Source organism: Anomaloglossus baeobatrachus, chromosome 5, assembly GCF_048569485.1.
Source record: "Anomaloglossus baeobatrachus isolate aAnoBae1 chromosome 5, aAnoBae1.hap1, whole genome shotgun sequence".
NCBI lineage: Eukaryota > Metazoa > Chordata > Amphibia > Anura > Aromobatidae > Anomaloglossus > Anomaloglossus baeobatrachus.
In genome coordinates, this window is record NC_134357.1 from 495,227,352 (window position 1) to 495,252,823 (window position 25,472).

At 48.4% G+C, this 25,472-nt stretch overlaps 1 protein-coding gene across 1 annotated transcript in view; it reads right to left on the reverse strand.

The window, feature by feature from the left end:
- PIK3R5 (phosphoinositide-3-kinase regulatory subunit 5) overlaps window positions 1-4,454 on the reverse strand; it is a 126,251-nt gene extending 121,797 nt beyond the window's left edge. Inside the window, exon 1 of the mRNA XM_075350758.1 lies at window positions 4,335-4,454. The gene's annotated coding sequence lies outside the window, so the exon portion shown is untranslated. The remainder of the gene's footprint in view (window positions 1-4,334) is intronic.
- Window positions 4,455-25,472: the final 21,018 nt, after the last annotated feature.

Consider the following 25,472-nt stretch of genomic DNA (forward strand, 5'->3'; position numbering starts at 1 on the left):
CAGAATCTAGTACCGATAACCAATAATAGTATATTTCGTAAACAAAAACATCCAGCCCCTCCGTGAACATCTTTAGTGAACCAATTATTACAACATGTTGCGGCAAAAAAGTTCCATAGTTTCACTGCTTATAAAGAATCCATAGTCTTACTGCTTGTACAGTAAAAAATACAGAATCACTGCTCTTACAGTAAATAATCCATAGTCTCACTGCTTGTACAGTAAAGTATTGAAAGTTACACTGGTAGTACAGTAAAGAATAGAGAGCCTCAGTGCTCATAACAGTAAAGAATCCATAGTCTCACTGCTTGTACAATAAAGAATCCAAAGTCACACTGCTGATACAGTAAAGAATACAGATCCTTACTGCTCATAACAGTAAAGAATCCATAGTATCACTGCTTGTACAGTAAATAATATATAGTGTCACTGCTTGTACAGTAAAGAATACAGATCATCACTGCTCATAACAGTAAAAAATCCATAGTCTCACTGCTTGTACAGTAAAGACTGTGTTGTGTCACTGCTTGTACCGTAAAGAATACAGAGTCTCACAGCTCGTAAATACAAAGAATCCATATTCTTACTGCTTGTAAAGGAAATAATCCTACTTAAACAGCAAAAAATTCATAGTCTTACTGTTCATACAGTAATGAGCCCATAGCTTCACCGCTCTTGCAGTAAAAAAATAGTCTCACTGCTCATACAGTAAAGAATCCCTAGTCTCACTACTTGTACAATAAAGAATACAGATCCTCACTGCTCATAACAGTAAAGAATCCATAGTCTCACTGCTTGTAAAGTAAAGAATATATCGTTTCACTGCTTGTACAGTAAAGAATTCCGAGTCTCACTGCTCATAAGAGTAAAGAATCCATATTCTTACTGCTCGTATATTAAAGAATCCATGATCTTACTACTCATACAACGAAGAACCCATAGTCTCACTGCTTGTACAGTAAAGAATACAGAGTCTCGGTACTCATAACAGTAGAAAATCCATAGTCCTACAATGAGGAATCCATAGCATCACTGTTCGTATTTTATTAAACACTCTCAGTCTGTGAGGATTAAACTTTATGTCCTGCAGACGTAGAGCATGCCCCTTGTCATCATTGTGGGCTTAAAGGCAGCGTCACACGGTACGATTAGTAGCCCGTGGCGCACAATGTCGTTAATCCCCGTCACACGTAGTTACCTCCCTAACGACCTCGCTGTGGGCGGCAAACATCCTCTTCCTGAAGGGGGAGGGACGTTCGGTGTCACAGCGACGTCACACAGCGGCCGCCCAATAGAAGCGGAGGGGCGGAGATGAGCGGGACGTAACATCCTCGCCCACCTCCTTCCTTCCACATTGCCAGCGGCCGCAGGTAAGCTGTGTTCATCGTTCCCGGGGTGTCACACGTTGCGATGTGTGCTGTCTCGGGAACAATGAACAACCGTCACGCAGAAGGAGGAACGACATTATGAAAATGAACAACGCGTCAACGAGCAACGATAAGGTGAGTATTTTTGCTCGTTCACAGTCGTTCGGAGGTGTCACACGCTACGACATCTCTAACGATGCTGGATGTGCGTCACAAACTCCGTGACCCCGACGACATATCGTTAGATATATCTAACGATATGTCGTCGGGGTCACGGAGTTTGTGACGCACATCCAGCATCGTTAGAGATGTTGTAGCGTGTGACACCTCCGAACGACTTGTGACAGGGCCTTTAGTTGATGACGGTAAGGATTAGGCAGTATAAATTAGAAGGCTCAATCCTTTTGTCCTCAGAGAAGATAAGTCGCTGCCAGAGAGGTGTGGCAGCAGTTTTCTTTCCTCTCCCCATTGAAAACACCTTTGGGGTTGAGGTAGCAGCTCTCATTCATCTGACCGCAGCCTCGTGTGTGGGCTCCTTTACTCCTCCATCCAGTGAGCGGAAGCTACTCATTATATTTTCTAATTTTTAATAGTATTTATAGGCTGGAAGAACTACCAAAAAGTCAAATGAAAAAACAAAATCTATCTTTTTGTTTTCTATTTTTTTACTTTAACACTAAAACTTCCAATAATCTAAACGGTCTAAAAACCTGTCCCGATACCTGCAGTCCGTCCCGCGTAGATTCCCAGATACCACCAGCTGTCTTGTTACTTAACCTCAGCTTGGTCACTTCAGTTTTCTTACTTGTTTTTCTTGAAAACTTCCTTATTTTCGGGATCCAAATGACTTACTACTTCGTGAAGCTTCTTTCAATAAGGGGCAATCCACACTTGACTCATCTCATTTCCAGAAATAAACCACACAGCAATTAATCTGGCACGCTTCCTTCACCCAGATCTTGTCCGTCATAGACCACCACCGACATCCTTTTTTTTTTTTAATTTTGTTGCTTTTTTTTTTTCGTAGGGAAAGTGAAATTGTGAAAACATTCCGTTATATGTATGCACACAGGACTCAAGACATCCTGTACTCGGGCTATGATGTTATAATGCAACACAAGAAAGTTTTGCAACCCTAACATCCTGGTGAGCCCTGCTAGATATTGCATCTGTTTTATCCTTTCCTGGGAAAGCTAGGTAGAAACATTGAAACCTCTTTCACCCGAAGCTCACCCAGCTTTCCTGCACGACTGAATGGTAAAACAATAACAAAGTACATTGTTGCCAAAGTCTACATCACTTGGTCCAAAGAGTGCGGAATACGCTCGGTTCTCGTAACGATTAGTGATGAGCGAGCACTATCATACTCGGGAGCTCGTAACGAGTAGTGATGAGCGAGCACTATCATGCTCGGGAGCTCGTAACGAGTAGTGATGAGCGAGCACTATCATGCTCGGGAGCTCGTAACGAGTAGTGATGAGCAAGCACTATCATGCTCGGGAGCTCGTAACGAGTAGTGATGAGCGAGCACTATCATGCTCGGGAGGTCATAACGAGCTGTCTGTCGGATGCTCAGATAGGCGCGACTCGTGTAGCAAGTGTAATGGAAGTCAATGGGGAACTCGAACATTTTTATGGGAACTCTTCCTCAAGTTCTCAACTGTTTTCCATTATACTCGAGTACACAAGTCATGCCCATTCGAGCGTCCGACTGCTCATTATGAGTACCGAGGACCCAAGCATGGAAGTGCTCACTCATTACTACTTGTTACGAGTACCAATGACCCAAGCATGGTAGTGCTCACTCATCACTAATCGTTAGGGGTACCGAGGAACTGAACATGGTAGTGCTCACTCATCACTATTCATTACGAGTACCAAACAATCAAACATGGTAGTGCTCGCTCACCACTAGTCGTTACAAATCCCGAGCAACTGAGCATGGTAGTGCTCAATCATCACTGCTCGTTACGAATACCGAACACCCGACCATCGTAGTGCTCACTCATCACTATTCATTACGGGTACCGAGGACCTAAATGTAGTAGTACTCGCTCTTCATTACTCGCTACAAGTACTGAGCACCCAAGCATGGTAGTGCCCGTTCATCACTACTTGTTACAAGTACCAAGCATGGTAGTGCTCTCTCATCACTAGTCGTTACGAGTACTGAGCACCTGAGCATGGTAGTGCTCACTCATTACTACTTGTCACAAGTACTGAGCAACCGAGCATGGTTGTGCTCTCTCATCACTAGTCATTACGAGTACTAAGCACCCGAGCATGGTAGTGCTCACTCATCACTACTTGTCACAAGTACTGAGCACCCGAGCATGGTAGTGCTCTCTCATAACTAGTCGTTACGACTACTGAGCACCCGAGCATAGTAGTGCTTTCTCATCACTACTAGTCGTTACGACTACTGAGCACCAGAGCATTGTAGTGTTCACTCATCACTACTTGTTACAAGTACTGAGCACTCGAGTATGGGAGTGCGCTTTCATCAATAGTCATTCCGAGTACCGAAAATCGAAGTGTAGTAGTGCTCGCTCATCACTACTAACGACTTTACATCCTGTGCGCTCTTCATCAAACTTTATTAATACAAACCAAGACAATGCAGTATACAATTTAATTCTGAAAAGTTCAAATATACGTCTGCTTTTAGTGAAAGAATGGCTTAAGTAGCATTTAGTAATATACTGTATATGATGATATGGCCGTATGGATGATACTAACACATAATCATGTCCCTCCCTGTAGACCGGCAGTTTAAGGGTGCACGTTTGAGATTAACACGATTGTTATTTATGCAATTTCACCTAAAATTTGCTGCAAAGGTTAAACAAAAGTGGAAACTCCCTTTAAATTGTCACTACATTGCTAATGATATAGTGGTATTTGCCTTTCTGTAGGGTTTTATACTGCAATGAAATGAAGAGTTTAATATAGAGTGGTTGCACGTACCTTTGGCTCCTTTACGGCTTGTCTGCCATCACCTGCAGGGGGCAGGAATTCAGAATTGGTGGTCCCTAGAGATGCCGGGAGTTCATCTGACCCACGTCACACACATCTTGTCTAAGGAAACTGCTGTGTGTCAGTGACAGACTGTGACAGAGAGAAGGGGAGGGTGGAGGAGGATACGATACACCTCTACCCTCCCAGGGAGGACGGCCATGCAATGCTTCCTTGTACAGAGACCTGCCTTCATGCACAGCCAGATGAGGACGTGCACTTGTGTAATAGGCAACTGCATGAGTTAGAAGCTCCTAAAAACTTTTGGCAGGTGGAACAAGCTGACGAGAAAGCTGTGTTATTGCAGCGCCCCTAAGACCCTCAGGGCACTACAGGGAACTGCATCCTCTTGGGGATTCAGGACCTACCCCCTGGGACCTGGAGTACCAGTGCCGATTCCATCCAAACACGACCAAACTCCTAGTTCACCATTCCACACAGTGCATAGAGGGTTGACCATGTAAGGGGATGGTCGCCATGGGAACGAGTCCCTCGGTATAGCCAGCCTGGTGGGACGGGTCAGTCAGTCAGTAGTGAGGAGAGAGTCGAGTAGCACACAGGAGAGGTGTGCAGACGTGCCTGAGCTGGGTCCGTGTAACGATGACCCGGGGGCACAGGAGAGAGGTCGCCAGGACGGGTAACGGAGATACCACTGGGACCGGAGCACGCAGTTTTAGACTGTTTGGCAAATACCTGCCCGGTAAGGACACCTTCACAGACTTCACCAAACCAAATAATCCGGGGGCATCAGCAGTAAACTAGGATCGGGGTTTGGACACTTACCTCCCCACAGGGTCCACACTGCCCGCCGTACGGAGAAGGAGACTGTACCCCAAAAGGGACAATCGGGGTCCCCCCACGTCCATGCTACGGGGACCCAATCAACTAAGAGTGCCAGGGACAGAGCAACTTGGGTCCCTACATTGGCACTGGTCCTCCAAGGGACCTGAACCAACAACCCCTGGGTCCACAGTAAGTAGAGACTGTTAAAGACAACCTGGTGTGGTCTCCGTTATTGCCCCCGTTACATCTCCCCGACACAGCCCTACCTGCGGAGGGCCTACCATCACAGCTGCCAATACCACCAGCCCTGGGAGTACCCACATTCAGCAGCGGCGGTTCTCCATCCTTAACCGCAGGTGGCATCACATGACATCAAACTCTTAATTCCCCTATAAATACTCCTATTAACAAAAGGGGCCCAGAGCACGGGACCGGGCAATGGCCACTAGAGTGACATTCCCATTTGTTTTTGCCCGGGACCAAGTACCCCCTTCTCTGGGCGCTACATTGTAAAGGGAACATTTCCAATAATCTAATATATATAAACCTGAGTATGTATGAATGTGTGTATGTGTGTGTATAAATGAGTGTATGTGTGTTTATGTGTAGCGCCCCTGAACCCATCAGGGCATTACAAGGTACTGTAAGATGCAGGGCCTATCCCCAGGGACCTGGAAGACCAATGCCGGTAACAGCAAAACACATTATAATCCCAGTTTTCCCCCATCCACACAGACTGGTGACAGACTAGACATGGACCCAATGGATGGCCACCCAGGGGTGGAGCCGATCCAGTCCACTAGACAACGACCAGGTGGTAGGGGACAAACAGACAGTAGTAGGAAGTGAGAGAAGACGGACGCAACTGTGACGCCCTGGCCTATCAGGTCGTCACAGGGTATTGTGCAATCTGCCCTTCTGCACAGTATCCACCCTCCTTAGTTAATGGATCCCCGTCCTCTGGTGTTGTTAACAGCTAGTCCAATCAAAATCCTAGGAACACTTCCCAGTTGAACCTACCGGACACACCATTGGGGGGCCTGAAGGAATAGGGCCGCCCACATGAGGGGTTGGTGAGGAGAAAGTGAGGACAGTGACAGTTGAGAGTTGAGAGTCGAGAGAGGAGAGTGAAGGAGAGAGGAGGTGAAGTGGCTCTCATGAGGAGAGGCCACGGAGGAGAGCTCCTGTATACTAGGTGGCAGACGTTGGTCTGGGCCTGGTAGGAGCTGGAACCCCTGTCGCAGGGAACAGTGTCAAGGGGCACGGACTGCCGAGGAGGGCAGCCGGCGGCCTTGAGCTATCACCGTGCAGGGGCCAGGGCACGACAGGGTACGTGGACCCCAGGCCGGAAAGTAGCTTCACGCGTTCCGGTAGAAGACTTCAAGTGTCATCCCCAACCTAATCCAAAATGGGATCCGATGGGATAGGACTTTCCCACTACAGTCCAAAGAAATCCTACGCGTGAACCCTGAGAGCAAGCTCACTCCATTAGCCATACGGGTGAGCGGGACCCGGAGGGTTTCATACCAACGGGTCCAATTGAGACTAAGGTGCCAGGGATAGGGCCACAGACCAACAACAACACCAGGGGCATGGATCCAGGCATGCTCCACGCAGACTACGATGGTGCTCAGAACTTTGGTTTACAAACTGTCGGTGTGGTTATTCTGGAACTGAGTGAGTACATTGGAAACCCCCCCTTGCACCTATTCCCCAACGGCACCCAAACATCATCCATAACCAACGGGCCCCGGGACACAAACCCCCTACCCACGGAGGGGTTAAAACATCAGGCTGCCACACCATCGTCACCGGGCTCCCCAACGGCAGCGGTGGTCCCTCACATTACCATGCACCGTGGGTGGCGTCAGGAACTTTCCAAAATCCCCCCTGTACATATCCCCCCCCCTTTCTTTTAATCGAGTGGCCGCGCGATCCCTGGGTCCGGAGACCCCTCGAGCCACCGCTGATCTGGATCCGAGCGGCAGCAGCAACCCGGCTGCTCGCACTGGGGCGGTACACCTCGAAAATCCTGGCGTCACGAACAGGATACGAGTAGGACCCACTTACCTGGGTGACGTAAGCCTGAAAGCCGAAGACCGCGAGTCAAGATTCTGTTTCCCGCCAATTCCGACATTTTCCGCCATCTTTTCGCGCCAAAACCCATCTTCTCCGAGAAAATGCGCGAAGATTTAGCCATGCCCCTCGTCTTCCTGAAGAGGAAGTTCCCAGAGGGTCATGGTCAGCGAGAGAGTGCTGCGAAAAGACCGAGTGGGCGGGCCAGAATGTGTTACTAGCGGAAGTGGAGCAGGAACGGCAGGATTCTGTCACAACGTTCCCTGAAGACGCAGTGGTAAGATGGCGGCGCGAGACTGGTCCCCGGAGCGTGCTGTCCCCGGGACCGCGGCATCAATAGAGGAGGAAACAGAACAGCTGTGCCGGAGGATGCGGACGCAATTCCTCTTCATTCTGAACCACTGGAGGGAAGAGATGAGGAGCCTGGTGGTGGCGGTGCGAGCCCGTGAGATTGAAATCCCACGTAAAGAGAGGGTAAGCGGTTTCCCAGTCCCTGCTGATTGCACAAATCCGGCCAAAGTGGCTGAGGGATCCGTACCGTCCCCGCTCGCGGTGAGCACTCCACAGTCGACTACCCCGTCCTCGGCGGACGCCGAGCTGCCCCCACCATCCGCGGCAGCGGAATCTTCAGTATGTTTACCAGAGTCTGCAGCTGCAGAGATCCAGAGCAAGGCCCTCATTCTAGCCACAGCAGCGGTACCCCAGACACCGGCCAGACCAGACCCGGCTGCATCACCGGGCCCGTCCTTTGAGGCGGAGCACCCGGACCCTGCAACCTCGGCTGCGGAGGAGTCGGCTAATCTGTCTACACCAGCGGGAGCGGAGCCAAAATGTCTGCCAGTTCCGCTACCGCGCGGCATCCCAATGGCTGTTGGGGCTACCAGAGTTCAAATCAAGCCAGAGCCAGATAGGGAGCTGAGGCTGGACGCTGATGCCCCCTACTGGGAACGACAACTACACCAGCAACAGATGATGCCAGTAATGACCACGCAAGAGCGACAATGGCAGGAGATGCTTGCCTGAATCTGGAGGGAAAAAGAGTACCTGAGAAAGGTCACCTTCCATGTTCGTGGGCCGCAGCGCAGAGGGTATGTCAGGCGGTTTGACCCCGAAAAGGGATGGGGTTTTCTGTGGGAGGCGAGCCTCTCAGAAGAAGTGTTCGTTACTCGCCGAGATATCGAGCAGCATCTCCCCAGTGGTCACCCAGGTTGTAACTTGGAGGCCGGAGAAGTAGTCAGCTACACCCGCCATTGGGGTGAACGGGCCTGGTACGCCCTAGATGTGCAGCGGCTCGCTATGGTCAATAAGCAAGTAGTACCAGCCGCCGCTGTTGATTACCTGCCTCCCAGTGAGCGTGAATGATGTTAAATGCTACAGTACTAACAGTTGCGAGGCCATAGAATGTTAGGTATCGGTGTTTCGTTTGTTATTTTCCACAGTTTATTTTTCATATAGAAAATGTTAGTGAATCAACCAGTTTTCAATGACAAGAGTGAAAGTTACCTGATTTTCTAAAAAAATTGCCAAAGTGTGTACACCGGTACATGGACTCCGTTCAGTTTTCTATATTTTAAGTAAAAATGGACCAGTCACAGGACTGGCGGGACCAACAAAAACTTGTGTCTTGTATAATAGCTGCACCTCCTGTGCCAGCCAGAGTCGTCAAAATCACAACACTCGGGACCTTAACCCGGTTGGGACACTCTAGGTTTCCAGGGGGAACAGGTTGTTTCGGTGGTGGGTTATTGGGATCCGGGACGTTGGGACTGGACTGTCGCAGGAAGGGGCTGCAACGGAGTAGGTTGAGCCTCCGTTACCAGTAAAACCGGTAGCATCCCACGGTTGGCCGACAAACTCTAAAGTGGTATTTTAGTAACGTTAAGTGCATTACCTCCCCTGTGTGGGATGGACCCGTTAAAATATGCTCAATCTCTGACTTTGACAACTCACCTATTCCCCTCTCTAACCACAACATCCTCTCCTTCAAACTCAGAAACCCTTGCCCATCCCAGCACACTCCCACCAATCACACATTCAGAAACCTACAGGCCATCGATTCTCAGACACTTTCAGACTCTTTACACGCATCACTGTCCCCTATCTCCTCACTTTCCTGTCCTGATATGGCTGTAAAACACTACAATGACACACTCAGAACTACACTAGACCAACTAGTGCCCCTCACCTTCAGAAAGACCAAACACAGAGTAAAACAGCCCTGGCTCACATCCCAAACTCTATTTCTTCAGCGATGCTCCAGGAGTGCCGAACACCTATGGAGGAAAAACCGCACACCAGAAAACTTCATCCACTACAAGTTCATGTTAAGGACCTACAACTATTCCCTTCACCTCGCCAAACAGACCTACTTCACCACCCTTATTTCCTCACTTGCCAACAATCCAAAAAAACTCTTTGACACCTTTCACTCCCTCCTCAGTCCCAAAGTACAGACCCCTATCACAGACCTTTATGCTGATGACCTGGCCTCGTATTTCACAGAGAAAATAGAAAACATCCACCAAGAGATCAGCTCCCAGCCACCAAGCTTTGTGAATCCCATCCCTCCCCATATCCCATCCAGCTCACTTTCCACATTTGACCCAGTCACAGAGGAGGAAGTCTCCAGGCTCCTATCCTCCTCTCGTCCTACCACTTGCCCTACTGATCCCTTCCCCACACCTCTACTCCAGTCCCTCTCTCCGGTTGTCACCACTCACCTAACTAAAATCTTCAATCTCTCTCTCTCTTCGGGTATCTTCCCCTGCTCCCTCAAACACTCTATCATTACTCCATTATTAAAAAAACCTTCTCTCGATCCGTCCTGCACAAGCAACTACAGACCAGTCTCCAATCTCCCCTTCATCTCCAAACTCTTGGAGCGCCTGGTCTACTCTTGCCTCACCCGCTGCCTTTCCACTCACTCTCTTCTAGATCCTTTACAGTCTGGCTTCCGCCCTTTACACTCAACAGAAACTGCCCTTGTCAAACTGACCAATGACCTATTGACAGCAAAACGTAACGGTGACCACTCTCTGCTTATTCTTCTTGACCTTTCTGCCGCCTTCGACACTGTTGACCACAGTCTCCTTCTCTCTATGCTTCATTCTATCGGCCTAAGGCTTGAAACACACATCCGTGAAACACGTGCGTGTTTGGTCCGTTTCCGTGTATACTGGAGACACGGCCAAACATGCACCAATGTTACTATATCTCAGCGGTTACAATTGCGTTTTTGGTTATGTCCGTTAGTCCGTCTCCGTGATGCGTTTTGTGGGCCGTGTCTCACGCCAGCATGTCTGTTTTCTTCACGCAACACGCAGCACGGACCCAATGAAAGTCAATGGGTCTGTGCGCACGTCCGAGTGACACGGACGCATCTCTGTTTGCTCCCTGTACGTTTTGTGCTTTTTTCATGTGATGTCGGTCTTTTTTCTTTTTCTGTTTCGTTCTCTCCCTCAGCCCGTCGGTCGGTCTCTATGTCTGTCGGTCGGTCTCTCTGTCTTATCTGTCCCTCTAGCTGTCTGTTGGTCAGTTCCCCCCCCCTCTCTCATACTTACCGCTCCCCGATCCCCGGCGCGGCGCTGCACTGCTGTTATAAAAACTTCGGCGGCTTTTACTATTTTGAAAAAGCCAGCCGCTCATTAAACAATCTCGTATTCCCTGCTTTACCCACCCACCGGCGCCTGTGATTGGTTGCAGTCACACACGCCCACCACGCTGAGTGACAGCTGTCTCACTGCACCCAATCACATCAGCCGGTGGGCGTGTCTATACTGTGCAGTGAAAAAAATAAATAAATAATTAAAAAAAACGAAGTGCGGTCCCCCCCCATTTTAATACCAGCCAGATAAAGCCATACGGCTGAAGGCTGGTATTCTCAGGATGGGGAGCTCCACGTTATGGGGAGCCCCCCACCCTAACAATATCAGTCAGCAGCCGCCCAGAATTGCCGCATACATTATATGCGACAGTTCTGGGGCTGTACCCGGCTCTTCCCGATTTACCCTGGTGCGTTGGCAAATCGGGGTAATAAGGAGTTATTGGCAGCCCATAGCTGCCAATAAGTCCTAGATTAATCATGTCAGGCGTCTATGAGACACCTTCCATGATTAATCTGTAAGTGACAGTAAAAAAACACACACACCCGAAAAAAATCCTTTATTAGAAATAAAAAACACAAACAAATTCCCTCATTACCAATTTATTAACCCCGACAAACCCTCCATGTCCGGCGTAATCCACGGACCTCCAGCGTCGCTTCCAGCTCTGCTGCATGGAGGTGACAGGAGCAGCAGAAGACACCGCCGCTCCGGTCACCTCCACGCAGCTAATGAGATGAGTAGCGCGATCAGCTGCTGTCAGTCAGGTAACTCGCGGCCACCGCTGGATCCAGCGGTGGCCGCGAGTTACCTGACTGACAGCAGCTGATCGCGCTACTCATCTCATTAGCTGCGTGGAGGTGACCGGAGCGGCGGTGTCTTCTGCTGCTCCTGTCACCTCCATGCAGCAGAGCTGGAAGCGACGCTGGAGGTCCGTGGATTACGACGGACATGGAGGGTTTGTCGGGGTTAATAAATTGGTAATGAGGGAATTTGTTTGTGTTTTTTATTTCTAATAAAGGATTTTTTTCGGGTGTGTGTGTTTTTTTACTGTCACTTACAGATTAATCATGGAAGGTGTCTCATAGACGCCTGACATGATTAATCTAGGACTTATTGGCAGCTATGGGCTGCCAATAACTCCTTATTACCCCGATTTGCCAACGCACCAGGGTAAATCGGGAAGAGCCGGGTACAGCCCCAGAACTGTCGCATATAATGTATGCGGCAATTCTGGGCGGCTGCTGACTGATATTGTTAGGGTGGGGGGCTCCCCATAACGTGGAGCTCCCCATCCTGAGAATACCAGCCTTCAGCCGTATGGCTTTATCTGGGTGGTATTAGGCTATGTGCGCACGTCGCGTAAAAACATGCAGTTACGCTGCGCTTTGTAGCGCAGCGTAACTGCATGCGTCCTGCATCCCCTGCACAGTCTATGGAGATTGTGCAGGGGCCGTGCGCACGTGGCGTCTCAGAGCGCAGCGCTTCGGCTACTGCCGAAGCGCTGCGCAAAAAGAAGTGACATGTCACTTCTTTCCTGCGCTTTGCCGGCAGCTCCTGCTCTGTCTATGGCAGGAGCTGCAGGCAGAGCGCATGGAATCGGCGCTCACTACGGACATTTCTGCAGCGATCTAAAGCGCACATGTGCTCTTCAGATCGCTGCAGAAATTTCTGCAGAGCTTGTACGCAACGTGCGCACATAGCCTTAAAATGGGGGGGGACCGCACGCCGTTTTTTTTAATTATTTATTTATTTTTTTCACTGCACAGGATAGACACGCCCACCGGCTGCTGTGATTGGGTGCAGTGAGACAGCTGTCACTCAGCGTGGTGGGCGTGTGTGACTGCAACCAATCACAGGCACCGGTGGGGGGGAGAAAGCAGGGAATACGAGATTGTTTAATGAGCGGCCGGCTTTTTCAAATTAGAAAAAGCCGCCGAAGCAGTGTGAACGCCGTGCAGCGCCGGTGATCGGGGAACGGTGAGTATGAGAGAAGGGGGGACACTTCAGTCACTCGGGGGATTAGCGGTCACCGGTGAATCCTTCACAGGTGACCGCTAATCAGTACACGGCACACAGACAGAGCCGCAGCATGACTATGAAGTCGGGTGAAGTTCACCCGAGTTCATTCTCATCCCGCTACTCTGTCTTCCGACATGTAGTAACGACATTTTGCATCACACACGTACATTTCACACGGACAACACATACACATGTCAGTTATTTCACTCACGCACACACGGACATTCCACACGCACATACGGCTAGCATACGGGATACACACGCAGGCCACACATACCATAAAAACGGACCTAAAAAACGGAAAACGGACCCGAAAAACGGCCCGTTTTACACGGACGTGGTTTTCACGGATGTGTGGCGGAGCCCTAAAGGACACTGTGCTCTCCTGGTTCTCTTCCTATCTTTCTGGCCGTTCATTCAGTGTATCATTTGCTGGCTCCACATCTTCTCCTCTCCCTCTCACTGTTGGGGTCCCTCAAGGTTCAGTCCTTGGCCCTCTTCTTTTCTCCCTCTACACTGCCCCAATTGGACAGACCATCAGCAGATTTGGCTTTCAGTACCATCTTTATGCTGATGACACACAACTGTACACCTCATCCCCTGAGCTCACCCCCGCTGTACTACAGAACCCAAGTGACTGCCTGACTGCAGTTTGCAACATCATGTCTGCTCTCTATCTGAAACTTAACCTTTCCAAAACTGAACTTCTTCTTTTTCCTCCATCCTCCAACCTTCCTAAACCTGACATCTCCCTCTCTGTGTGTGGCACAACGATAAGTCCTAGGCAGCAGGCCCGCTGTCTGGGGGTTATACTTGACACCGATCTCTCCTTCACCTCCCACATATAATCTCTTACCCGCTCCTGCCGCTTGCACCTCAAGAACATCTCTAGAATCCGCCCCTTTCTCACTATGGAAACGACAAAAACCCTCACCGTGGCCCTGATCCACTCTCGCCTTGACTACTGTAACTCTCTATTAAATGGTCTCCCACTAACTAGACTCTCTCCTCTACAGTCCATCCTTAATGCAGCAGCCAGGGTCACCTATCTGGCTAACCGCTACTCGGATGCCTCTGCTCTGTGCCAGTCATTGCACTGGCTGCCCATATATCACAGGATCCAATTCAAACTGCTTGTTCTCACCCACAAAGCTCTCCACAGTGCGGCACCCCCCTACTTCTCCACCCTCCTCTCTGTCTATCACCCCACCCGTTCTCTACGCTCTGCAAGTGACTTTCGACTAACATCCACACTAATTCGAACCTCCCACTCCCGGATCCAAGACTTCTTCCGAGCTGCACCAACCCTCTGGAACACTCTTCCAGAAGAAGTTAGGACAAATCACAACTTACTCAGCTTCAGACGCACCTTAAAGACACATCTTTTTAGGGCGGCATATCACACTCCCTAATCAGATTCGATTCACATAGTCCCTCCACAACTTCTCACAACATAACTCCACATCAAACTCCATGGCACCCAAAGGCATCTCAAGGCTCTGGCCCACTGGTCCAGGAAACCATTAACTATCCCCCATTTCCGTGAGATGGCTGGATTGTCATTGTAAAATTTTCTTTTCAGTTCCAGCAAAACTAAATAAACCTCTGTCATCCTGTAGCTCACGGCCGAGCTACGTTTAACCAAGGGGGAATGTTACGCCCTGGCCTATCAGGTCGTCACAGGGTATTGTGCAATCTGCCCTTCTGCACAGTATCCACCCTCCTTGGTTAACGGATCCCAGTCCTCTGGTGTTGTTAACAGCTAGTCCAATCAAAATCCTAGGAACACTTCCCACTTGAACCTACCGGACACACCATTGGGGGGCCTGAAGGAATAGGGCCGCCCACATGAGGGGTTGGTGAGGAGAGGGAGGCAGGGCCCAGGACACGACTGGGTATGTGGACCCCAGGCCAGAAAGTAGCTTCATGCGTTCCGGTAATTTACCCGACGGGAGTGAAGACTTCAAGTGTCATCCCCAACCCGCTCCAAAATCGGGGTACTAACGCACCGATGGGATAGGACTTTCCCACTACAGTGCAAAGAAATCCTACGCGTAAACCCTGAGAGCAAGCTCACTCCGTTAGCCATATGGGTGAGCGGGACCCAGAGAGTTTCATACCAACAGGTCCAATTGAGAATAAGGTGCCAGGGATAGGGCCACAGACCAACAACAACACCAGGGGCACGGATCCAGGCGTGCTCCCTGCAGACTACGGTGGTGCTCAGAATTCTGGTTTACAAGCTGTCAGTGTGGTTATTCTGGGACTGAGTGAGTACATTGGAAACCCTCTTGCACCTATTCCCCAACGGCACCCAAACATCATCCATCAGGCCCTGGGACACAAACCCCCTACCCACAGAGGGGTTAAAACATCAGGCTGCCACACCATCGTAACCCGGATCCCCAACAGCAGCGGTTGGTCCCTCACATTACCACACACCGTGGGTGGCGTCACGAACCTTCTAAAATCCCCCCTGTACATTTCCCCCCCCCCCTTTTAATCGAGTGGCCGCGCAAACCCCAGGTCCAGAGACCCCTCGAACCACCACGGATCCGGATCCGAGCGGCGGCAGCAACCCAGCTGCTCGCACGGGGGCGGTACACAACTGTTCTGACACGGGAGTGTAACTTGGACCTGAAGGCCCAGGCGTGTGGTTGCCGGAGGAGTACGGCGAAGTACTCCCAGAACCATAGCACCAACGGGGCACAGAGCCCTAGGTCAGGCAAACGCTCCAGGCACACCTGATAAAAATCTGCACAGTGAGGGGACCATCCAGGACCTCACTGACCTTAGAAGTCTGGGGACACCAGCAGTAACGAGAGAACCAGGGACCGGAACGGAACACCGACCCTACAGGGTTCACACTGCCCGCCGTACGGACCAGAGACTGAGAGGCTAACAGGAGGGGACCCCCAGACGCTCCAAGCCATGGGGACTCAACAATCACTAACTGACACTGGGCCTAAGGGAACCAGAGGTGAATACCAGCCTTCCTCCGGGTACTAGTTACCACCTACAGTGAGTAAAGACAACCAGTTAAACAGCAAACTTTGTGTGGCCTACCCCTTTTCTGCACCTAACTCCATCACCTAACCCCCTGGGGCCCCGACCCTACTTGCGGAGGGCCCAACACCCAAGCTGCCATCACATCAGCCCCAGCGGAATGACTGTGCAGCGGCGGTTCCATCACCATAACCGCAACTCAGAAGTGGCATCACGACATAAATATTATTGAACATTCCCTTGTATATAAACCCCTTTTAAAAGTGACCCCAGGGTCACGGAACCAGGCAACGGCCACTCAGTGACACATCTCCATAGTACACTGCCTGGGACCGAGTACCCCATAGCCCTGGGTGGCACATATGTATGTCCGCTGAAGGAATCCGCACCATCACAGATTGACAGAAGACGGAGAACCTTTTATTTTCCTATTCTCCACCTCCGAAAATAAACGGATTCCACTCTGATCAGAGTCTGATTGGCATAATCTCAACTTTATTCTCAGATGGAGAAAATATAGCATGTAAACCCAGCCTAATCTTGTAGCATAAACAGGAGCTCAATCGTCAGGTGAAAGGATTTTTAAAGGGAATCTATCACACTTTTGAGGGTTTTTTTGTTATTAATATGGGCATACAAGCGGCATAAAGGTGAAATTAACCATACCTGTATGCCTCCTGGATAAAGGGTCATTTTGCAAAAATCCTCTTTTATATCTTCTATCTTCCGAGCTATGGGGTGTGTGCTGCCAAGAAGATAAGTCTGCCTCCCGTCTTCATTATACAGGATTCCTCCTCCCCATGAATGAGCTCCTGTTTATTCTACAGGTATATGCTATTAGGCATACAGGTATGACTAATTTCTCCTTTATGCCACCTGTATGCCGATATTAATAACTAAAAAACCCAAAAGGGTGACAGATTTCCTTTAAAGTTCCTTAAAACACATCGTTCTCGGCAGCACATTGCCGAGACCAACTACTACATATCATTCAGTGTGCATCTTTTCACGTGGTTTGTCTGCGTAAACAGAAAGTTAATTGATGAATATTTACTGATCAGTGGTTATTTAGCTCCGGTGGTCAGTTCATGCAAAAGGTCCTTTACTATTGTAGCTATCAGTTTTTAACCATTCTGTGTAGAGATGAGCAAACCGAATGTTCGGTTTTTGGGCCAAACAGCGACTTTAAAAACAAAACAGAGTTCACAGTTTGGGTTTTTCACGTATGCTGGCCACTCGCGCGAGCATCACTGTGCTCAGGTACGCTCGGTGATCAGCCCGGAATGAGCCCCTTGTAGTGTTTGAACGTTTCGCACTGGCGGTAACAACAGCATGATTGAATGTAGTGTGCAACCGCCCCTCCCCCCCAAAAAAAATGGAAAAACCCCTCCCACCCTCCCCTGGAAGTATTCTGCTTATGGCTGGCTCTTTGTGGGCGGAGACTCAAACTGCCAATCAGTGACTTCCATTGGGGTCTGGGCCAAGTCCAAACCAGTTGTTGCACAGTTCGGCTGCAGCCAGCTAATCAAAATTCCATGGGTTCGCTTATCTCTAATCTTATCTCTCAAGCAGTGACTACCGAGGTTCCACCAAGTATAAGGGAATCCCCGGCAAGTGCTGCAATTCTCAGGGTACATCGGGAACACAATACAACAGTGGGGCTTAGTGCTAGGGAGCGGAGTCACCTCCTACATTCACCCAAGGCTGATCCCTGCACTCGCAAACATCCTTATACGGGTTCTTCCCCCTGTCACTTGTCACATGCTTAGGCCCTTGCTTGCCCTCAACTCACCCTGGCTATTGAGAGTGCAGGCGAGAGCAATAGTCTCACCACTAATATTACAACATTAGGGAAGGGAGACAGACAGGGGTAAAATAGACACAAAAAACAAAACACTCCAAGCTCCTCCAATGCAACTAAACACTACCGCTGCAATTGTCTCAACGTTTAAGCTTTTTCCAGAGACTGGCTCATGCCAAAGTGGTCAGCATAAGAATTATGAAATTCTATAACCAGCGTCACCTGGTAAGACATGTGACTATTTAGGCCCTGTGCGCACTTACCGGATTTTGCCGCAGATTTTTTGCGGTTTTGCTGCATGTTTCGCTGCAGAAAATGTTCATAACATCTCTGCAGTGAATCACCAGCAAAACCTATGGGAAAAAACAATCCTGTGCGCACTAGGCGGAATTTGACAGCTGAAATGTTTTGCTGCGGGATTCCCGCAACAAAAACAATTGCATGTCACTTCTTTCCGCACGTCGCTGCGGGATTTCACTCCATTGACTCCAATGTAATCGTGAAATCCCGCAGGGAATAACGCAGGCAGCAAATTCTGTGCGGTTCACTGCGTTTTCCTGCGTTATTCCCTGCGGTATTTCGCGGTTTACCTCTGGTAATGTACATCGCTTGCCTGCAGTTTTTCAGGGAAGTGATGTCATTACAGGAAGAGGAAGCGGAGTAGAGAGTAAACACACACACATCACACTCACACACAGACATCACAGACATAGAACACAGACACAGACACATAGAACACACATAGAAATCAAACAGAAATATAGAAAAAAAAACACGTTGGCTCCGCTGTATTTTTACCTTCCAGCCGAGGTAGGCACACAGCGGTATTCTCAGGCTGGGGAGGGAGAGGGGCAGGGTTAATGTCCCCCGCCTCCCTCCCCCTCCCGCAGCCGAGAATATCAGCCGCAGCTGCCCCGGGACTGTCGCATGCATTATGCGGCAGTACTGGCGTGTCCCCGACTCTTCCTGCAGCCGTGTAGCAGTGGCAGTCAGGGTAATACAAGGAGTTAATGGTGGTGGATCACCGCCATTAACTCCAGGCTTGATCATGGCAGCGTCTATGTGACAGCTGACATGATCAACCCGTAAGTAAAGTGAAAAAACACACAGAAAAATAAAATAAATAAAACACAACAAGCCTCGTTCACCCTTTTATTAACCCCTCCCGAAACAAAGATCCGGCGTAATCCACAGCTCTGGCGTCCTGCGAGGCTTGCATCCAGCCGCGACTGACAGACACTGCTGAATGCAGCCTCGCAGCGAGACAGCAGAGGTAATTACTGGTCATTTCCCACGGCCGGTAATGTGAACTCACTACCGACCGTGGGAAATGCAGCGAATCCGATCTGTCCTCTATCTATCTGTCTATCTATCCCTCTATCTATCCCTATATCTATTCTTCTGTCTCTTTATCTATCTATCTAAAAGAAGGAAATTATTTTTTTTCTATTTTTTTTTTTTTCAATGTGCTTTATTGCATTGAATTGAATGCAATAAAGCACATACCAACCCGCACGCGGCAAAACCGCGGCAATACTGCAATACTGCGAACAATACCGCGGTAAAACCGCAGCAAACCGCATGCGGTTTTCGGGTGCGGTTTGCCGCGTTTTTTTACCGTGGGTGCGGTAATCTTTGAATACCTGCGGAATTTGCTTGAGAAAATTCCATTTTCCAGTGCGCACATAGCCTTAAGCGGGCTTTACACGCTACGACATCGCTAATGCGGAGTCGTTGGGGTCACGGAATTCGTGACGCACATCCGGCCGCATTAGCGATGCCGTTGCGTGTGACATCGATTAGCGATTTTGCATCGTTGCAAAACAGTGCAAAATCGCTAATCGGCGACACGGGGGTCCATTCCCAATTATCGTTACTTCAGCAGTAACGAGGTTGTTCGTCGTTCCTGCGGCAGCACACATCGCTGCGTGTGACGCCGCAGGAGCGAGGAAACTCTCCCTACCTGCCTCCCGGCCGCTATGCGGAAGGAAGGAGGTGGGCGGGATGTTACGTCCCGCTCATCTCCGCCCCTCCGCTGCGATTGGGCGGCGGTTCAGTGACGTTTCAGTGACGTCGCTGTGACGCCGCATGGACCGCCCCCTTAGAAAGGAGGCGGTTCGCCCGTCACAGCGACGTCGCCGGACAGGTAAGTATGTGTGACGGCTCTGGGCGATGTTGTGCGGCACGGGCAGCGATATGCCCGTGTCGCGCAACAGATGGGGGCGGATACCCACACTAGCGATATCGGGACCGATAAAAGTAGCCTTTAGCCTTGAAATGTCACAAAAAATGCTTGTAATTGTAGGTGCATTTTTGCTGCATTTTCAGTGCGTTTTTGGTGCATTTTTCACAACATGCGTTTTTGCTGCGTTTTTGTGACAAATGTTGACAAAAACGCAGGAAGAATGCACATGCTGTATTTATATTTTATTGTCACAAACCTTTGACAAATAAAACACTGACAAATAAACTGCAATGTGCGCATAGCAAATCTGACTTCTCATAGACTTTGCTGGGAAGTCAGATGTCAGAAAGTTCTGACAACAAAACTGCACCAAAAAACGCAGCAAAAACGCACCAAAAAACGCAGCGTGCGCATGTAGCCTTAAACACAAGCTGCAGACCTGTGCCTTGCAAAGTGCTGTGACCTTCTGCTCCCAGACTCGCCAGAGGTCTCCCCAGAGCCAGACGCATCCATGACACATCCGAGCAGCTTGATACACAAAAGGAAACCTCAAAGCTTGCAATTTAGAGATTTTTTACAGCCTGTTCCCATTTAGAAGAAGCAAAATTGCAAACTTCACTGGTCCTCCTCTGACTAAGGCGGGCTTTGCACGCTGCGACATCGCAAGCCGATGCTGCGATGCCGAGCGCGATAGTCCCCGCCCCCGTCGCAGCTGCGATATCCTTGTGATAGCTGCCGTAGCGAACATTATCGCTACGGCAGCTTCACATGGACTCACCTGTCCTGGGACGTCGCTCTGGCCAGCGATCCGCCTCCCTATTAAGGGGGCGGGTCGTACGGCGTCACTGCGACGTCACACGGCAGGCGGCCAATAGGAGCGGAGGAGCGGAGATGAGCGGGATGTTTACATCCCGCCCACCTCCTTCCTTCCGCATATCCTACGGAAGCCGCGGTGACGCCGGTAGGAGATGTTCCTCGCTCCTGCGACTTCACACACAGCGATGTGTGCTGCCCAAGTAGCGAGGAAAAACATCGGACCGTCGCGTCAGCGTAATTATGGATTACGCCGACGCTGCACCGATGATACGATTACGACACTTTTGCGCTCGTTAATCGTATCATTGAACCTTTACACACTACGATGTCGCATGCGATGCCGGAAGTACGTCATTTTCAATTTGACCCTACCGACATCGCACCTGCGATGTGTGCAAAGCCCGCCTAAGGTTCATCTTAGTCCACGTTCACATTTTGATTTTTCTGGATAGTATTTTCCATCAGTATTTGTAAGACAAATCCAGAAGTGGAACAATCAGAGGAAAAGTATAATAGACACATGGGTACCATTTCTGTATTTTTTTACCCACTCCTAGTTTTGGCTGAGAAATACTGAGGTAAAATCTCACCATATACTCAACGTGTGATCGTGGCCTTATGGACAGTCTATAGGTGGACTCTCACTGGTGATCCATCATGGGGGAGGATTTCTTCCTCTCCGATCCTATTGTTTTCTCCGAGACAAGTGGTGATGTTATATAAGTGTAGCTGGAAACTTGGCCATTTGTCTGGGGATAATGACTTGTTTATATCTACACAGTAGGATGTTTTGGGGGTTAACAAGCCCACACCCTGCTCCGCCGAGCGATGTCTATGTGGTTAAAACAGGAACCAGCGGCTTCTTTCATCAACAGTTTACTGTAACAGCCCCTTATAGTGTGAGTGCCGCCATGTGAGGAAGAGGAGCAATTTGTGTAGTCACATACCCAAAACCTCGTCAGTAAACGTGATTTCAGAACCAAAGTAGGCACATGGGCGACAGATGGTCAGTACTACTCATACAGGTTGGCACTCACATTTCCATTTATGCATTATTATGGAGCCCTGGGTTAGGTGGCTCTGTTCATGATCTAAAAACTGCTCTGATACTTCACACAGTTCACAGATAAGAGGAAATTCTGCCCCCCCCCCCCCCCCCCCACAAAGACAGCAGCAGCAGCATCGAGGACATCATACCGCAGTACAATGCACAAACTACCATACACTGTATAGCATGATACTATCATACATAATGCTCCACAAGGGGAAATATTCCCCCTTAGAAATGTGGTGAAAAGAACACACAGACTGACAGTCTCTGCCCCACAGCACCTCTATGGCGCAGGCTCATGCATGTTCTCCCAGCTCAGACAGGTATTCTGAGCCAGCAGGGGTCATTGATTTATGGTCGTTTTGATGTAACCTCTGGAGAATGTTTTCCACCCATAATACATTATAATATATATATATATATATATATATAAAAATTATATATATATTTATATATACTGTACTGTACAGACATGATCATCCCTGACCACATTGGAGCTCTGGGAGTGTGAGAGAAAACCGTAGGAAACCCACACAAACACGGGAGAACATAAATAACAGATTACCTCAACACTGGTACTGGATATACAGTTTTGACCAAAAGTATTGGAACCCTTAATTGTTCCAAAAATGAAATACTTCTCCCAGAAAGTTATTGCAATTACATGTTTTGCTAAACACATGCTTATTTCCTTTGTGTGTATTGGTGTATTGGAAAAAAAAGGAAAAAAAGGCAAATTGGAAATAACTTAACACAAAACCCCAAAAATAGGGCTGGCAAAATTGTTGGCACCTTTCCAAAATTGTGGATAGACAACTTTGTTTCAAGCATGATGCTCGTTCAAACTCACCTGTGTCAAGAAACGAGTGTGGGCAACATAGAAATCACAATTGAAACCAGATAAAAAGAGAAGTTGACTTAATCTTTGCATTGTTTATCTGTCTGTGCCACACTAAGCATGAAGTCCATCTCCAGAGATCTTGATGTTCCTTTGTCCAATGTGCGCAACATAATCAAGACATTTACAATCCATGGCACTCGAGCTAATCTCTCTGAACATAAATGACAGAGAAAAATTGATGAAAGGTTACAATGCAGGATAATCCGGATGGTGGATAAGCAGCCCTAATCAAGTTTGAAAGATATTCAAGTTGTCCTGCAGTCTCAGGATGCATCAGTGTCAGCTCAAAATATCTGTCAACATTTGAATGAAATGAAACGCTATGAAGGAGACCCAGGACGACCACACCGCTGACACAGAGACATAAAATAACTAAACTGCAGAATGTACGTGAGTAACCAAAATCCTTCTGAGATAGTGTCTTGAGGACAGATGAGATCAACATAGTTTTTTGGTAAATTATATCATTATACTGTTTATCAAAAATGAAATGAGCTCTACAGTGAAAAGAACACAGTACCTTAAGTCAAATATGGTGGCGGCTCAAAGATGTTTTGGTGTTGTTTTGCTGCCTCTGGCACTAGTTGCCTTGACTGTGTGCAAAACATCATGAAATCTGAGTTTTACCTAAGGATTTTGGGTCGCAATGTAGTGCCCAGTGTCAGAGAGCTAGGTTTGCGTCCTATGTCATGGGTCTTCCAGCAAGACAATGACCCCAAAGTATACTTCAAGAAACCCCCAGAAATGGATGGAAACAAAGCGCTGGAGAGATTTAAAGTGAAACTAATGAATCCGGAAATAAATCCCATTGACACCTGTGGAGAGATCTTAAAATTTGGTTGCAAGAAGATGCCTTCAAATATGGAGCAGTTTGTAAAAGAAGAGTCCAAAATTCCAGGTGAGAGGTGTAATAAGCTTGATGATGATTATAGGAAGCGATTTATTGCAGTTATTTATTCAAAAGTTTTTTCTGGGATTGACGCAATATTAATGTAGGAGGTTGCCAGATTACTCCAGTTCTACGGTATTTACCATATATATATATTGTCTGATATGTTTTATATTGCGTACATGTTAGTACCTGTGTTTTAGAAAACAAATGTCTAAGTGTTGCTGAGCCTGTGGTGGGCGCCATCTAGCAGCCGAGAGTTTAAAGTGTTTTTATTGAAGATTGCGTTTTATTATAATTGGTATTTTATAGTAATGTAAAGTATAATCTGTAATTTGTGATTACCGTATTTTCCGGAATATAAATCGTCTTTTTAACCCCCGAAAATCTTCTCAAAAGTCGGGGGTTGTCTTATACGCCGGGTGTCGTTTTATACGGCGGTGCACGGTGCCGTCATGGCTTTATACACAATAAAAGATATTTTCACCTGTCCTCCATTCCCGCGGTGCCTCCAGCTGCTTCTTGCAGTCCGCAAGCACACAGACCCCTCTGTGATAGCGTCCGGTGTACGGAGTGGCGGCTGCAGGATGTCATCATGGCTTTACTACAGTTAAATGCTTTACAGCGCCACAAAGCATTCAAGTGCAGTAAAGCACTGATAGTAGCAGCGGCCATGTGTATTGTATGTGCTTTACTGCAGTTGAATGCTTTGTGGCACTGTAAAGCATTGAACTGTAGTAAAGCCATGACAACATCCTGCAGCGGCCGCTCCATACACCGGACGCTATCACGGAGGGGGCCTGTATGCCTGTGGACTGAAAGAAGCAGCTGGAGGCACCGCGGGAACGGAGGACAGGTGAGTATCTTTTATTGTGTGCAAACAACGGCACATAGGGGGCAGAAGGCAACCAGCAGGAGGATGTTATTAAACAATGGAGACATTATTGCACGGGACATTACAGCAGGGGACATTACTATACAGTGGAGACATTACAGCAGGGGACATCACTATACAATGGGGACATTACAGCAGGGGGCATCAATATACAATGGGGACATTACAGCAGGGGGCATCAATATACAATGGGGACATAACCGCAGGGGACGTTATTAATTAAACAATGGGCTCATTACTGCATGGGACATTACAGCAAGGGACATCACTAAACAATGGGCACATTACTTATACGCCCAGTCATCTTATATGCCGGAAAATACGGTGATATACAGTTGAAACCAGAGGTTTACATACACTATCTATAAAGACACATCTGCAGGTTTTTCTCACTATCTGACATGAAATCAGAATAAACCTTTCCTGTTTTAGCTTAATTAGGAACCAATATTATTTATATTTGCCAAATGCCAGAATAATGAGAGAGAGAATGTTATAAAGCACTTTTATTACTTTCTACAAAGTCAAAAGTTTACATATACTAAGAGTAGTATGCTTTTATATAATACTAGAAAGTGGCCCGATTCTACGCATCGGGTATTCTAGAATTTACGTATTGTGTAGTTCATGTATGATTTTTGTTATATATATATAGATGTTGTTGTGTGTAGTTACTAAGTGTTTGTGTAGGGCGCTGTACATGTTCTGGGTGTTGTCTGGGTGTGGCGGGGGGTGAGAGCGGTGTTGTATGTGTGTTGCGTGTGTTGCGTTGTTTGTGGAGCGCTGTGTGTCTGTAGCGTTGTGTGTGTGTGTGTTGCGCGGTTTGTGTGGGTGTGGTGTGTTTTGGGGGGAGGTATGTTTTGTGCAATGTGTGTGTTGCGTGGTATGTGCGTATATTTATGTATGCCGCGGTGTTTGTGTGTTGTGTGCGTGCAGCGTTGTCTGTGTGTGTGGGTGTCTGTGTAGGGCGGTGTTTGTGGTTCCCAGTGTGTGTGTGGTGTGTTGTGTGTGTGTGTGTGTTGGGGGAAGGTGTGCACCTCCCATTGTGCTCCATCCCCCATGC